Source organism: Hippopotamus amphibius, chromosome 2 (assembly GCF_030028045.1).
Source record: "Hippopotamus amphibius kiboko isolate mHipAmp2 chromosome 2, mHipAmp2.hap2, whole genome shotgun sequence".
NCBI classification, from domain to species: Eukaryota; Metazoa; Chordata; class Mammalia; order Artiodactyla; family Hippopotamidae; genus Hippopotamus; species Hippopotamus amphibius.
In genome coordinates this window covers 218054843-218070894 of record NC_080187.1, presented here as the reverse complement: position 1 = coordinate 218070894, position 16052 = coordinate 218054843, and positions in this window count along the sequence as shown.

Genomic DNA, 16052 nt, shown 5'->3' with positions numbered 1-16052 from the left:
GCCCGCGTCTCGCCGCCGCGCGACCTTGGGCCCAGCCCCTCCGCGGGAAGGGAGGGGGGTCAGTCGCGATGACCTCTGAGGCCCCTCCCGGGCCAGGCCCGGGGAGGCTGATCTGGCCTTTGACCACGGCCTGGGCGGAGTATCTCAGGCTCTCTGGGTCCCTTAGGGAGGAGGACAGGATTTGTTTGCCTTTCTTTGAGCCCTTGGATGCAAACGTGAGACTTGAGGGGATTTAAAGGACTGTGTCCAGAGACTTACTGGGACAAAGGCCGCGACGTTTCCTGGGACTTTTTAGCAAATGCCATCCACGGCAGCAAATGGAGCCACCGCTAACTACCTTTTAAGGGTCCAGCCCACACGTATGTTACTTCTAACCCCAGGACGGCTGATTCTATAGGTATTCTCTCCATTTTACAGGTGAGGATACTGAGGCTGAGTCATTCAGTAACTTGCCCAGGGTTTCACAGCTGGGAGGCAGCAGAACCTGAGCTGGACTCCAGCACTGGCTCAGTTCACACCTGGACTTAGATGAGGAGGCCGGGACTTCGATGAGGAGGCCGGGACTTCATGCTTTAAAATAGGTGGTTTGTCTCTTTAAGCACTGAGAGCAGTGCATCAGAATCACCTGGGAGGCTCCACCCCCAGAATTTCTGATTTAGTTCTGGGGTGGCCAAGGTGTGGCAGGCCAACCAGTTCCCAGGTGGTGCTGATGCTGCTGGCCCCAAGGCCCAGCTTTGAGAATGGTGGCGTAGGCTGAAGGTTGGGGGTTCCAACAACGGCCGGGGTCCAAGCTTGGCAGATGATCCCTGGTGTTTTTACATTTTCCTTTTATACCTGAGGTTCCTGGTTGGGGTTCTCCGACATTGTTTTGCCACCTTCTGGTGAGAATAGCAGCCATCAGCTAAACAGACAAGCCTCCCTGTTGATATTGCAAGAGGCATAATCAATTGCTATCAGACGGGCAGGAAACAATTCAAAAGCCCAGGGGATTGCTGACCAGCCTTCAGAGACCGCCTCACCATCCTTCATTTATATTGGACATTTATAGTGGACAGCTGTGGGAGAGAAGGCAGGCTGTGTGACCAGAGATTCAGAGAATGTGGAAAATTAGAGCAGAGACAGGCCTCTCTGAGATTCTTTTCATCTGCAGTTCCTCTTTCTCCCATATTAGAGTTGGGGAAACTGAAACCTTCTCCAAACCACACAGTCACTATTAACAAACACCTTAGATTCCCCATTGCCCATGAATAGGGCAGAATTCTGTGGGCTCAGGTCCTGCTCTGATACTCTTTTACAGTTGCTAACATGCAACTCATCTGCATGCCAGGTATTCTTGGCAGAAAAGCCAGAACTTCTGGGAGTCCCTCCTCTCACAGGTGATACATAGAAGCAACCAACCCGGCTAGAATATTCCCTTAACAAATCCTTTTTTTTTTCCTTAACAAATCCTTTGTGATCGATATTGCCATTGCCCTAAATGAGGTCCTCTCAAACTATTACAACAATGCGGGGGGAGAGGGGGAAAGTATACAATTTACAACTTACAGCTGACAAACCCTGGGCTCAGAGAGGCAAAGTGACCTGCCCAGTGCCACCCAGCTGGGAAGGGACAAAGCAGGACTCTCCTCTCTGATTCCAAATCGTGCTTCTGCTGCTCCCAGATGTTGGGTGTGGTCCCTGAGAAAGACAGTGTGTGTATTTGTTTGAGGGGAGAGTGGGCAGAGGGAGAAGAAAGAAGCATTGATTACCTGTTCTGCACCCAGGATTATGTTGGATGCTTTAAATTTACTGAATATGATTATTCCATGAACACCTCTTAAGTTTGTAGAGTTTGGTGTTATTATCCCATTTCACAGATGAAGAAATAATCTCAGAAAAGGTGACTTGCCCAAGGGCACACAGCTGGTGATGGGCAGATTTAAATCTGGGTCCTGGCTGTCTTGATCACACTGTCTAGGGGCAGGGGAACATATCGTTACTGCTGCTTAAAGAACGCCAGCTCCTAGGCAGTTGCAGTCTTTGTAAATGGTGTAACATCAGAAAGTAGCAACAAGCCGTAGCTTGGGGGTTCCTGGCACTTTGCAAAATTTGGAAGAAAAACAGGAGGGATAAATGCTACAAAATGCCCAAGGAATGAACTTGATAGGAGTTAAAAGGTCTGAGTAAATACAATAAAACACTGATTTCTTTCCTTCTTTTCAAGGTCTTCCTCATTGACTAGCTATTCTTTGTGTTGAAATGTCACTGATCTGCAAGTTGTTAGTCTAGGACTTAGAATCTAAGAGGATCTTGATGGCAGAGATGAGGTGCTCTGGGCCCAAGGCCTGGCCGGAACATCTCCTACAGTAAATCTTCCATTTAACAGCCCCATGTGCCCAGTGAGTCACTCTCCCGTCCTACACTCAAATCTTTTGCTAACCTACCTCTAACTTTATATCAGCTTCAGGCCACCTCCTAGTAGGACTTGCTAGCTATCTTGGCTCATCTGAGTTTTCTCTATCTTAGGGGCAACTTAAACCTCGTTCCTCCTGAAGTCTTATCTTTGCTTAGCATTTATCTTGGCCGCTTCTCTGACATAGCTGCTGTTTATATTCTGTGAACTGTTACGTAGTCAGCCTCATCTCATACACACAAGACATCTCACAACCCCTTTTTAAATCTGGCCTATATTCTTGCACTAAACAGCTTGCCTTGTAACTTTCCTGTATCTCCAGCACTTTATATAGAGTAGATTCTTCATGAATATTTTGGTGGATGAGTAAATACATAGCCTGGGGCCATCTTTTTTGAAGGAGGGATATTATTTCCTCTCAAATACTAAGATTTAGGAGGGCTGGCACCACATTTTAGTTGGTTCTATCCCCAGGCTCTAGGATAAGGTCTTAGTAAATATTGAATCAATATTCTTTAAAAGAATACATTTTCTGGACCTATTTACACATTGATTCAAGTGGCTCCCCAAATATTCTGACTTCGAATAGAGTTTCCTCCTGGAGGATAGAGTGACCAAGCCCTTTCTCTCTTCTCTCTCTCTCTCTCTCTTTTTTTTTTTTTTTTTTGTGGCTGCACCACACAGCATGCAGGATCTTAGTTCCCTGACCAGGGATCGAACCTGTGCCCCCTGCAGTGGAAGCACAGAGTCCTAACCACTGGACCGCCAGGGAATTCCTGACCAAACCCTTTCATACGGAACAAACAGTCAACCCCCAGAAGCTACTCTGGATGTGGGAAGTTCCCAGATGGCCTAGAATAAGACCCCAACCTGGTGGTGACTGTCCTGTTGTTGACGGAGGAGAGGTCAATCTCCCCCACAAAACTGTTCTCCTGCAGACTGCCCCATCCATCCTTTCAAGTGCCTTTAAAATCCTTGAAGGCATCCTCGATTCCTCTCTTTTCCTCACACCCGACACTTGGTCCATTAGCACAGCCTGTTATGTTTAGGACCCAACCACTCTGTAGGACTCTATCACTGTTTTGTGGTCCACGTCCCCCTCACCTCTCTCCTGGATTACTCTGGTAGACTACATCATGACACGACTAAGCCAGTTCATCGCATCTGGGTTCAGTGTTGCTGTAGATCTCAGTAATCTCCAGTAGTGAGTGGTGGATGAGCAAACCTTGCTGCTAGCAGGGGGCGAGGAGGCAGAGGGTGCGGAGGCGATGCAAGCCAGTCTCAGACTGAATTCTGTGCCACGGACCATTATTGATTAGCAAGCAGGTCCTCAAGTTACATAACCTGCTCTGTGAGCTCAGTGAAGGCCCAAATATCTGTCCTGGTGTTCTTGAAAAGATTTAGTCTAAGGCAGAAGCAACAATATTTGAGGAACAAGATTCAGGCAACCTTCAATTCAGGGTCAGGCGATGGCATCCTCACCCAGCGACTTGAACCCCAGACTAGATGAATTCCTAAGACTTAGAGCCCATTGGAGCTCACTAGATTCTTATTCCCTGTGGTGCAAGAGCAGAGGCACATGGACAGCACGTCACACATCTGGAACACTGCCTATTTGACCAATGGACAATTATTTTGGCCATCAGTTTGCTAATGAACAGACCCTTTGCTGAAATGGCATTAAGACAATTGAAGCACTTGGGGAAGTGCCTCTGGAGTGTGGCTTCTGGGTAAAGTTCCTGCTGCCTTCAGGGCAGCAGCTCTCAAAGTGTGGTCCCTGGGACCTTTCCAGAGGGTCTGTGAGGTCAGCACTATTATTATTTTCATATAATACTAGGACATTATTTGCATTTTTCACTCTCATTTTCTCCCAAGCATAGAAAGGAGTTTTACAGAAGTTACATGTGTAGTATTGCGACAGGTTGAAGGAAGAAGCAGATATGAGAATGCAGCTGTCTTCTATTAAGCCAGACTTTAACGATATTTGCAAACATGTACAGTGGTTTCTCAGGATCTGCCCTCATGTCAAAATCTGCGATGCTTAAGTCACGCAGTCGGCCCTCTGAATCCACAAGTTCAGAGGAGGGCTGACTGTGAAACAACGTCACTCTTCTCACTAAATATTTTTTGTTTTCAAAAATATCACTTTTCATAAAACTGTAAACCAAACTAACATACACAGTGGGTTTATTGTTTTTAAAAAACTATTTTATACATATTTGGGACTTCCCTGGCGGTCTGGTGGTTAAGACTCCACGCTGCCACTGCAGGGGGTGTGGGTTTGATCCCTGGTCAGGGAACGAAGATCCCTCATGCTGCATGGTGTGGCCAAAAAATTAAAAATTTTTAAAAAATAAAAATACATATTTAAAAAATACTTGTATGGGGTCACATGCACTTTTAATTTCTAAATGATAAATATTAATAATCTCTATTAACAAAATCTGGGATCCTCAATTTTTAAGATGAAAAATAGTCCTGAGACCAAAATGTTTGGAAATTGTTCTATGGTTCAATTCACCAAACTTTTTTCAGTTAAAGGCCAGATGGGAAGTATTTTAGGCTTTGCAGGCCATCTACTCACCTCTGCTGTGAAAACAGCCACACAAACAAATGGGCCCGGAGGTGTTCCAGTAAAACGTTACTTATGGATGCTGAAATTTGAATTTCACATGACTTTCATGTCTCACAAAGTATTATTCTTTTGATTTTTGTCAACCATTTAAACATGTAAAAGCAATTCTTAGTTCTGGCTGTCCAAAAGTAGGTGGCGAGCCAGATTTGACCCCTGGGTTGCAATTTGCCAACCACTGTTCTAGGGGTTTCAAACCAATAATACACACATATACATCGTGTTACTTTAGCTGAAATGTTCAGCCAACATAACAGCTTTCTCATTGTTTCCGCACATGACCCCTGAAAGCTACTCTCAACACAGCAGCCAGACTGATGGTCACATCTTGTCCCTCTCTGCTCTAAAGCCTCCAGTGACTTATCTCATTCAATAGAGAAGCCAAAGTCTGTCCCATGGCCTACATGATCTGCTGCCCCATCCCTCTGACTCAACTCCTTCCGCTCTCCCCCTCATTCTGCTCTAGACTGTTCCTTGAAAAAGCTAAGCCTGCTCTTTCCTCGGGGCCTTTGTACTTGCTGTTTCCTCTTCCTGGAATGTCCTCCCCCCAAATAGCTACTTTACTCACTCAAATATCTGCTCAAATATCACTTCTCAGTGAAGTCTTTCTTTTCTTTATAAAAAAGAAAAGAAAGACTTCACCATGATCAGTTACAGAGCATTTTTCATCACTCCAAGAAGAAACCCCAGACCCATTAGCAGTCATACCCCATTTCTCCCCAGTTTCCTCAACCATCCCCACCAATCTACCTTCTGTCTCCATGTATTTGCTTATTCTGGACATTTCACAGAATTAGAATCCCATTAAATGGAAACAGACAATATATGCTCTATTGCAACTGACTTCTTTCACTAAGCATAATGTTTTCAAGACTCATCCATGTTGTAGCATATTTCAGTATCTCATTCCTTTTTAGGGTTGAATAATATTCCACTGCATGGAGATACTGCACTTTTATTTAACATCTCATCAATTAATGGACATTTAGATTGTTTCACTTTTTGACTATTAGGAATAATGCTGCTATGAACATTCATGTACAAGTTTTTGTGTGGAGACATGTTTTCATTTCTCTTGGGTAGATACCTAGGAGGGAACTGCTAGGTCATATGGTAACTCTGTTTAAACTTTTGAGAAAATGCCCGACTGTTTTCCAAAGTGGCTGCACCATTTTCTGTTCCCACCAGCAGTGTATGAGGGTTCCAATTTCCCACATCTCCAACACCTGTTACTACCTGTCTTTGGGATTACAACCATCCCAGAAGGTGTGAAGTGGTATCTCCCGGTTTGGACTTGCATCTTCCTAAAGGCTAATGTAAATAAAGCCTTCCTTGATCATCCTATTTTAAATGTCAACTCCTCTTCCCTTCTCTAACCATCCCCCCACCCCCTGCCACCCCCACTTCCCTGCTTTATTTTTCTATAGCACTTATTTCACTTGTTTGTTTATTTGTTGTCTCTCCTCTCCCAGGGGATAAACTCTAGGAGGGCATGATTTTTGTCTGTTCTGTGCTCTGCTGTATCCTCAAGGCCCACAGAAGCTCTGTCCAATGGAGACAGAGTGCGATCCACGTATGTAATGTCAAACTTTCTAGTAGCCACATTTTAAAAAATGAAAAAAGGACTTCCCTGGTGGCACAGGGGTTAAGAATCCACCTGTTAATGCAGAAGACACAGGTTTGATCCCTGGTCTGGGAAGATCCCACATGCTGGAAAGCAACCTAGCCTGTGTGCCACAGCTACTGAGCCCATGTGCTGCAGCTACTGAAGCCCACGCACCTAGAGACTGTGCTCTGTAGCAAGAGAAGCCACCTCACTGAGAAGACCATGTATCACACCAAAGAGCCCCAGCTCGCCGCAACTAGAGAAAAGCAGCAACAAAGACCCAACACAACCAATAAATAAATAAATAAATAAATAAATAGTGAAAAAAGGAGGAGGAAACAGGTGAAGTTAATTTTAATAGTATTTTTATTTAACCAGATATATCTAAAATGTGGTTTCAATGAGTAATCAATATAATAAATTACTAAGGAGATATTTTACATTCTTTTGTTCAGTCTAAGCCTTTGGAAGGGTGTGTGCATTTCACACTTAACACCCTTCTCAATTTGAACTTGCCACATTTCAAGTGCTTAACAGCCACACATGGCCAGTGGCTTCAGCACTGAAGGTGGGCCTAAAACATTAATTTCGTGACTGTATGAACAAATCCCTCTTAGAAACAGTTCAAATGGTCACTGCCCTGGGGACAAGGAGGACTTTCATAAACATATTTATGTGAGGTCTTGCATGTAAATGTAAACCTGGGCTTGGGTTTCCAATCCCTACTTGCTCACTGTGAGCTTGGTCAAGTCATTGTCCCTCTCTGAGCATCAATGTCTTCAGCTGTGAAATAATCTTTACGGTCCCTTCCAAGCTGTCAGTATCAGAGAGGAAGGTGAGGGTGTCTGTGGGATAAAAATGATGCTGAAATGCCTTAGATCGCACACTTTTTGAAGTCAGTTGGCTTTCACCATCACTGGGAGGAAGGCTAAATCACCCAGAAAGATGGTTCTGGAAGACCTCTTGGAGAGTCCTGGTGAGCTGGGGGTTTCTGTGGCGGTAAAGAGGCCCTGGGATCATGATTTATACAAAAAGAACTAAAGAGTCTGTCTGGGAACCCCTCACCCCTGCCAAGCGCCATCATCCTAACATGAGCTGTCTCCCAGAACTGTGTAGCTTCCCAGCTGTGTGTGCAGTCCTCAAAGGCAGGCCCTGAATTATCGAATCTTCATTTTTGCGTTTGAAGGATCGTTTGGAAGTCTGTGTAGGGAGGGTTCTGATTTAGTTCATTTCCCTGCATCTTTCTGATTAACCCAGGAGGATGGGGGGATTCAACAGGTGTTTTGCCAATTTGTTAGCTTCCGCTTGCTCAAGCACTTTTAAAGATGTTATAAGGTGTCACATTAATCATAAAATCTTCAGAACCCTCTGTGGGGTGAGAATGGGGACCAGGTTTGCCTGGGGATCTTTCCTCTGTTGCCCCGGCACCTTCACTGAGAGTGGGCACTGTCCCTTACAGAGTGGCCATGAGCTCCTCTGTCTACTGTGGCGACTGTGGGAACAGGTTTTCAAGAGCCCACGCCATTCACCTCACAGCCCACAGGCTGGATTTCTCTAGGGGGAGGTCTGTGCTTGGAGTCAGGATCTGCTTTCAGGGAAGCTTTATCACTGTTTACATAGCTTCTCTGAACTTAACCTATAGACTGGGGCAGACGGAGCAAAGCCAGGCTCCACAGTGTAAACAAATAGGAATAGGTCAGTTCAATTTGATTCAACCAACATCCCTGGTTTGCATTTCCAGGCCTTACTTCTGGAGAAGTAAGATACTATTCCCAGGCTTCCCTGGTGGCGCAGTGGTTAGGAATCTGCCTGCCAATGCAGGGAACATGGGTTCGAGCCCTGGCCCTGGTCTGGGAAGATCCCACATGCTGCGGAGCAACTAAGCCCATGCGCCACAACTACTGAGCCTGTGCTCTAGAGCCTGTAAGCCACAACTCATGAGCCCACGCTCCGCAACTACTGAAGCCCATGTGCCTAGAGCTCCTGCTCCACAACAAGAGAGGCCACCACAATGAGAAGCTGAGACGCCCGCACACCACAACAAAGAGTAACTCCTGCTCTCTGAAACTACAGAAAGCCCGTGTGCAGCAGTGAAGACCCAACGCAGCCAACAAATAAAAATTAATTAATTAATTGCTTTAAAGAAAAGATACTATTCCCAAAACAGACCTCAGGGGGACAAATCTTTTGAGCAGAGTTCATTAAAAAAATAAAACACTTATGAGTAAATGTATGTATATGCGATGGCTCCCCATTACCGAGCAGGACAGATTCCAAGCTGCTTCCTGTGACAGGCATGGAAGGATCTGGACACTGCCTCTTCTCCAGTCTCTTGCTGCGTAGCCCTTTGGGCTCTAACTCTTGTATTTCCCACATACCTTACGGATGGTCATTCACCTCCAGGCCTCGGCTCATGCTGTCCCTTGTGCCTTCTCTTCTTTCTGTCTGTAAAATTGGCCTCCTTTAAGTCTTGTCTGCTTGTAGCAATGTCTGCTTTAAACCCCCAATTCCTGAGATACCCCAGGTTTGGAGCACCCACAGACCCTGCAATCTGTATTATAGCACACGTTACACTGGGTTGGGATCCACTGTTTGAATATTGACCCTCTAGACCAATGTGCTTCATGGAAGGGATATTGCTTCCCAAGGAATGCTTTGAACTGCGTGGGATATTTTGGTGGATGCAGTGACAGGAGGGTGCTATTTTCATTTGGTGGATAGGGGGTCGGGGATGCTGGATGTCCTGCGATGCTGGGACAGTCCAACCCTGCGGAGAATGTTTCACATCCCACGGGATTGTGAGAAGTCCAAGCAGATGCTCCTGTAGGTAACACACCTGTTGTAATTAAGTGAGCTTGGAAACTAGCTCTTTAACATATAAACTCAGCTTTTTTTTTTTTTTGGCATGGTTTGAACACATGCTGACTTTTCCAGGAATGCACCTACTGTGTAAATCAAGGGAAGACCAAGTTTCGCTTTGCTCAGAGATTTAGCAAGGATTTATCACCATTTTGGAAAATCACATCTGTGATGGCAACATGACTCATGATTGGGAAAAAAGAAATTCACCCAGATGCCTGCTGGCAAGTCTAATTGTTTGAGGATTTTGCTTGACCATGGGTTGAGTCCCCAAACGACACGCCTGGATCCGTCTGGTTTGTTGACACTGCTGTCACCGTGTTCCATGGTATATAAGATTCTACTTTTTCGGCTCTTATTTTCAAATGCCAAAAATAAAGTATTGTCTGACTATCGTCTTACCTCTCTTACATCCAGACTTCTTTGTTCTAAGTAGGTGCAAGCACGTGACTGCTCCCTTACATCTTCTGGTGTATTAGACCCGAGCATTTACAGACTGAAACACATTTTATTCTAGTGCTCCTTTATTTCCCTTTTATATTATATTGATTCTGTCTCTTCATTACATGTATAAGTGGGTTATATTATCCATGAATTTAAAGAGGATATTCAAAATATTTATTACAAGGGGGGCGGGGGGAGTCCTACCCGACAGGGTTGAGAACCATGCTAAAGACCTAGAGGGCAGGGACTTCGCCTCCTTGTGTCACTGCTTTCTCCCCTGTGCCTAGCCGTGGGCCTGGAATACAGCAGCTGCACAGAGAATCTCTTCTGAATGACGAAGGGGTTGAGGGTGACACCTTGGCTGAGATGGAGAACAGAGGAGGGAGGGCAGTTTAGCGGGGAGAGTGATGAGTTCAGTTTCCAGTGCAGAAGTTTGGAGATCCCTGGAACTTCGAGGGGCAGTGGCTGTGCAGGCCCAGATTGCTCTCCAAATGCCACTGAAGAGTGGGAAGTACAGTCAGAGTGTCAGTCCATCTGTTTGGTCTGTAAACATTGTGAGTGGTTCCACGTGGGATGGACACATCAGCAGGGGCTGAGAGGCCCACAGTACAGGTGTGTGTCTCCTTTTGTGGTGATTTGTGTACCTGTCCAGAGCCTCAGAGGGCGGGGGCTCCCCTGAGGTAGGGGATGGGACGCCATCTCTAGCCCCGACCTGATACAGCAATCAGCAATGGTGCTCCTTTCTGTTTCCTAGATGGGATATTGTCTGATTCATGAAACATTGAATACAGTCAATTAGACCTTCGAATTTCCTCAGTTGAATTTTGTATTTTGGCATCATGATTAGAGCTTGGAATTTTCAGCCCTCCTCCCCATTCTCTTAGGAAGGAAGAAGGGCTAGAAATGGAATTGATGATCCACCACGCCTACGTGACAACACTTCCATACAAATCCTGAAAGTGTGGAGTTTGCAGTTTCCAGGTTGGTGAACGCATCTGTGTACCAGGAAAATGATGTATCCCAAACCCACAGGAGCAGAAGCTCCTGTCCTCGGGACCCTCCCAGACCTCACCCTGTGTGTCTCTTTATCTAGCTGTTCATCTGTACCCTTTATCATATCCTATAATAAACTAGTAAATGCACATAAGTGTGTTACAGATTTCTGTGAAGCCACTCCAGCAAATTAATCAAAACTGCTGGAACTTCAGTTTTAAAAGTTCCTATGAAAAGGTCATAGGAACTTCAGATTTAAAGCCCATGGGTCGGAAGCACAGGTGACAATCTGGACTTGCCATTGTCATCTGAAGTGGGGTGAGAGCAGTCTTGTAGGACTGAGCTCTTAACCTGTGGGATCTGACACTGTCTCAAGGTATATAGTGTGGGAATTGAGTTAAATTGTAGAACATCCAGCTGGTGTCACAGAGAATTGCTTGGTGCGAACCTCCCTGCCCCCGCCACACACACATTTGACTAGAAGTGTCTGTAGCGTTGTGAGCGTGGCAGTGGTGTAAGAGCTAGAAGAGACACAGGAGGAAAAGAACTGAGGTTTTTCCAATACACAAGGATAAATCTTGAAAACATTATTCAATTTCTAAGTGAAAGAAGTTAATCACAAAAGAGCACACATTGTATGATTCCATTCATATGAAATGCCCAGCGTAGGCAAAGACATAGAGACATAAATTAGATTGATGGCTGCCAGGGTCTGGGGTGGTAGGGAGATGAGGAGTAGCCGAGGGAGCAAGCCATGTGGAAGAGCATTCCAGGCACTGAGAACAGCAAGTGCAAAGGCCCTGAGGTGGGATGAAGTGTGGTCTGATCAAAGAACAGCAAGGAGGCAGTTGTACCTAGAGGAAAGTCATGAAGGGGGCAGCGGTGGGAAATGAGCAAAGAGAGGGGGTAGTGAAACTGAGTGGGACCTGCATTGGCAGGCCGATTCTTAACCACTATGCCACCAGGGAAGTTCCATGGAAGGCTTTCTGTGTCCCCCATTCCTTGTTTATATGGAACAGACTCCAGCCTCCATGACCTTCCCTGAGTTCTAAAGGGCAGATTCGAACAGTTGTTAATCAGGGGAGGAAGAGGATGCAGAGACAAGGGAGGAAGAGCCAAGAAACAATGGTGCGCACTTGGGGCAGGGTCCTGGTTCCACCGCAAGGGATACACATAACAATATCTTTAAGCTCTTTGCAGAACTAAAATGCAACAAATGGAAAGATGTCAGCACTCTTCACACCAGAGAAGACCACCTGAGGACACATTAAAGCAACCAGAGAAGCTCATCAAAAGATTACCTGAGAGATTTCTCTGGTAGTCCAGTGGTTAAGACTTCACGCTTCCATTGCAGGGGGTGTGGGTTCAATCCCTGGTCAGGAAACTAAGCTCTCACATGCTGCACAGCCAATATAAAAAAAAAACAACCTGAGACCAGATAAAAGGAATGCAGGCCCTGCACACACCCTAATCTTATCAGCAACCCCACCCTTGAACCATTTCTATAAAACTCCTCAACAAATCTTTCCGGGTTGGGACACAGTTTTCAAGGGCAGGAGCCTGCTGTGTCACCCTTTGCCGGGCAAAGCAATAAAGCTATTCTTTTCTACTTCAACCAAAACTCTGTCCCTGAGACTCGATTCAGCATCAGTGCACAGAGGCTGAGTTGTTGGCATTAGTAGTAAGACCAGACTGTGTAGGGCTTTATGGGCCACTGTCAGAGTGTCAGCTTTTACTTGGAGGGAGACAAGATGTCACTGGCTATTTTGAGCAGCAGAGGGGACATTTGTCTTATGTTTTAACAGAATCCCTAAGGCAGGAAATGGACTGTAAGAAGGCAAGGGTGGAAGCAGGGAGAGAAGTGTGGAGGGTACTGCACTGATTCAGGCAAGAGATGACTTTGGCTTGGACCAGGGCAGGAGCAGTGGAGGTGGGAAGAAATGTCCAATTCTGGATCTATCTGGAAAATAGAGCTTACCTTCAAGTCCTGTGGTCTGAGCAACTGGGAGATTGCAGCTGGATTTTATTGAGTGAGGGAAGACTGTGGGAGGAAGTAGTTTCCCTGCTAGTCTCTGCTCACATATAGAAAGAAGTTATAGCAGAGCAGAGAAAACATTTTAAATTCGGTATTTTTTTCCTGAACACTAAACCATAAAAACCAAGATACTAAAGAGTCTTCATAATGATCACTTTTGAGGGCTGTGTGGTGTTCCATTCAATCCATACCCTAAATTATGTAATCATTTCCTTGTAATTATCTAGACTGTTTCTGTTTTAATTTTTTAAATTATAGATAATCCTACAATAAATATCTTTGTGCTGATGACTGTGGATTTTTCTTAGGAGATTTCTCAAGGGATTAATTCTCAGGAATGGATTTACTAGGTGAAAGAGTAAGAACACTTAATAGCTCTTGAGATACATCTCTAAACTGTTTTCCACAAAGATTGCGGCAGTTTATAAGGCCAGCCAAAACTTAACAGTATGGCAGTTTCACCATAAATTAGATAGTAGAGGACATTAGCATTTTATTTACACTTTCTAATAAAAGGAGTAAAAGCTTCAAATTTAAAGTATCTTTGCATGTACTTGATTATGGTTAAGGTTGGACATTTTAAACATTTATTTGTGTTTCTTTGACTATGAACTGATTATCCAGGTCCTTTGCCCATTTATTTACTAAAGTCTTAATAGTTAGGAAAATCAATTAGGGAAATCCTGTTGAAATAAAGTTGTGTTCCTTTTGTAAAAATTTTAAAAGCCTTTGGTGTGTGAATAATTATACTCCTATTTTGCTGACTGATTAATTTAAAAATTGCCATCTTGATTACAAAAAAAAAAAATTCTTAGAGTGAAGCACACCTGGATTGGGTAGTGCTGTAGTCACAAATAAGGGCACACCTTCTAGATCCTTCTCCTGAGTGACAAAGTTTTCCCACCATCTGGGCCAAACATACCTCGCTGATGGGATCTCTGGACACTACGAAGTGCAAGGGACAGGACAAAGGGGCTTGTCCAGAGAAGAGTGACCTCCACGTTGGAGAAACTCTGGAACAAGTATGAGGGGTAGTGGCTGGCAGTCCTGGACTCGGGCAATGGGTCCCAGCTGAAGGGGAGGTAGCTTTCTGTCTCCCCAACGTCCCTCCAGCTGCTCTGGCATCAGGAAGCACCTTGTGGGAGTTAGACTAGGAAACCTCTGAGGTCCTTTCAGTCCCAAGAACCTGAGCTTCTGAGGATTTGACACTTCCCTGACTCAAAGTCTTTGCTGGCCCCGGTCCCTCCTCATGGCCCTATCTTAGGCTGCTGACCTCTTCACGGACTGATTTAAATGCCCTCTCCATGGTGGAGTCTTCCCTAACCAACACCCCTCTTCCGCCCCGTGCGCACACACACCAAACTGTTACAGCACCTATCACTGGCTGGATTTCTTCTGTGTTTCTCCCTCACTAGACTCCGAGGGTAGGGCTGGGGCTTATTTATTTCTTTGTCCTCACAGTGCACCTGAGAGGGACTCTTGGGAAGCCTTCGTTGAGCTGAATGACCTCCCTCCCCAGGGGAAGCTTAGCAGTTAGGAGAACTGCCTTAGTAATTAGAAGCATCCTAGTACAATGTCAGCATCATCACTTACTAGTTGTACCTCAGTTTCCCCATGGAGCTGTTGTGAAGATTAAATGGACCTTGGAGAAAGTCATCTTGCATTTGTTTTGTAATCACCGAGCAGCAAGTACTCTCGGAGTCTATATTCCAGAAACAAAGACATAACAGATTGTCTCTGGGCTTGAGGAAGATCTCAGTGGTACAGAGCAGGGGAGAATGTGATAAGGTTCCTGGGAGAGGCGAGAACCAAGTGCTACGGGGCTCTGAGTAGGGAGAAGGAACATGTGGGTGAGTCTGGGGGCTTCCCAAAGGAACCAACATCTGAGCTGAGTCTTGACAAGTGGCTTCAATTTCAACAGGTGGAGATGGTGCAGGAGGGCACTCAGGCAGAGGGAATGGAATGAGCACAGGGCGGGTAAAATATGGGAAGCATTTGGGGGCTGGCCAGGAGCCCTACTTGGCTGGCGCTCCAGGACTTTGGGGCTGGAAGGAGTGACAGAAAATATGGCTGAAAAAAGACAGTGGTGAGAGATGAACGCAAGAGAGAGCCAGAAGGTTTTAGGGCCTGGATGGGCCCTGGTCAGAGCTGTGAGTGAAGAAGAGTACTGTGTGCAGAAAGGACTGGACGTGGCAGGTTGGCGGATGAGGACGCTGCTGCAATTGTCTGGGCATCAGATGGCCAGTCCTGAAGGAGGGTGGGGTGGCAGTGGGGATGGAGTGGAGGGGGACTGGGGAGAACACCTCTGGGTGGGATGGCCAGGACCTGATGAGAGGAAAAGCTTAGGAGAAGAGACTGATGAGATCCCTGTATCCTAGCTGTACTTTATTACCTCATGGAAGCCACGGGCAGCACTTCTGCACCTAATTCACCACTTTTCTGGGTAGATGGGTAGCTCTTCTCTGGAAAGAACCTTTTCCTGAGTGGGGTGGGGGGAGACTTGGTCTAAATCACCCCAGCACCCAGCTAGGGGACCTGTGATCAGCAGAGCTTCAGGACTGTGGTTGCTGAGGAGAGGAGGAGGAGGCAGGGGCGTATGGGTGATAACGTCCTCAGAAAGGCCTTCTCTGGCCTCTCTGTTAGATTTGAACGTTCCCTGATTTTACCTTCTCATTGCTCCTTGCACTTTCCCTTCCTGACTCTTGTCACAGTATTAATTCACATATTTGTGTGATACTCCATAGGTGCCTGTCTTTCCTACTGGACTGTAAAACCCAGCACTTAGAACAGTGCCTGGTATCTAGCTGTCACTCAGAAATATTTGTAGAGCTTTAAAGACAGAAAGCAGATCAGTAGCTGCTGGGAGTGACTGCAAATGGGCACAAGGAGTGTTTCCACAGATTGTGGAGATGGCTGTGCAACTGTTTACATTTAATGAAAATCATCGAGAAATTACAGTGAGTGAATTTTAAGGTATATAAGTTGTACCTCAATAAAGCTGTTAAAAAATAAAAGCAAATATTTGTGGAGCAAGTAAACGATCTATCTCCTTCCCTGAGGCCGTAAACTCCGTAAGAGAAGCTATATCCTC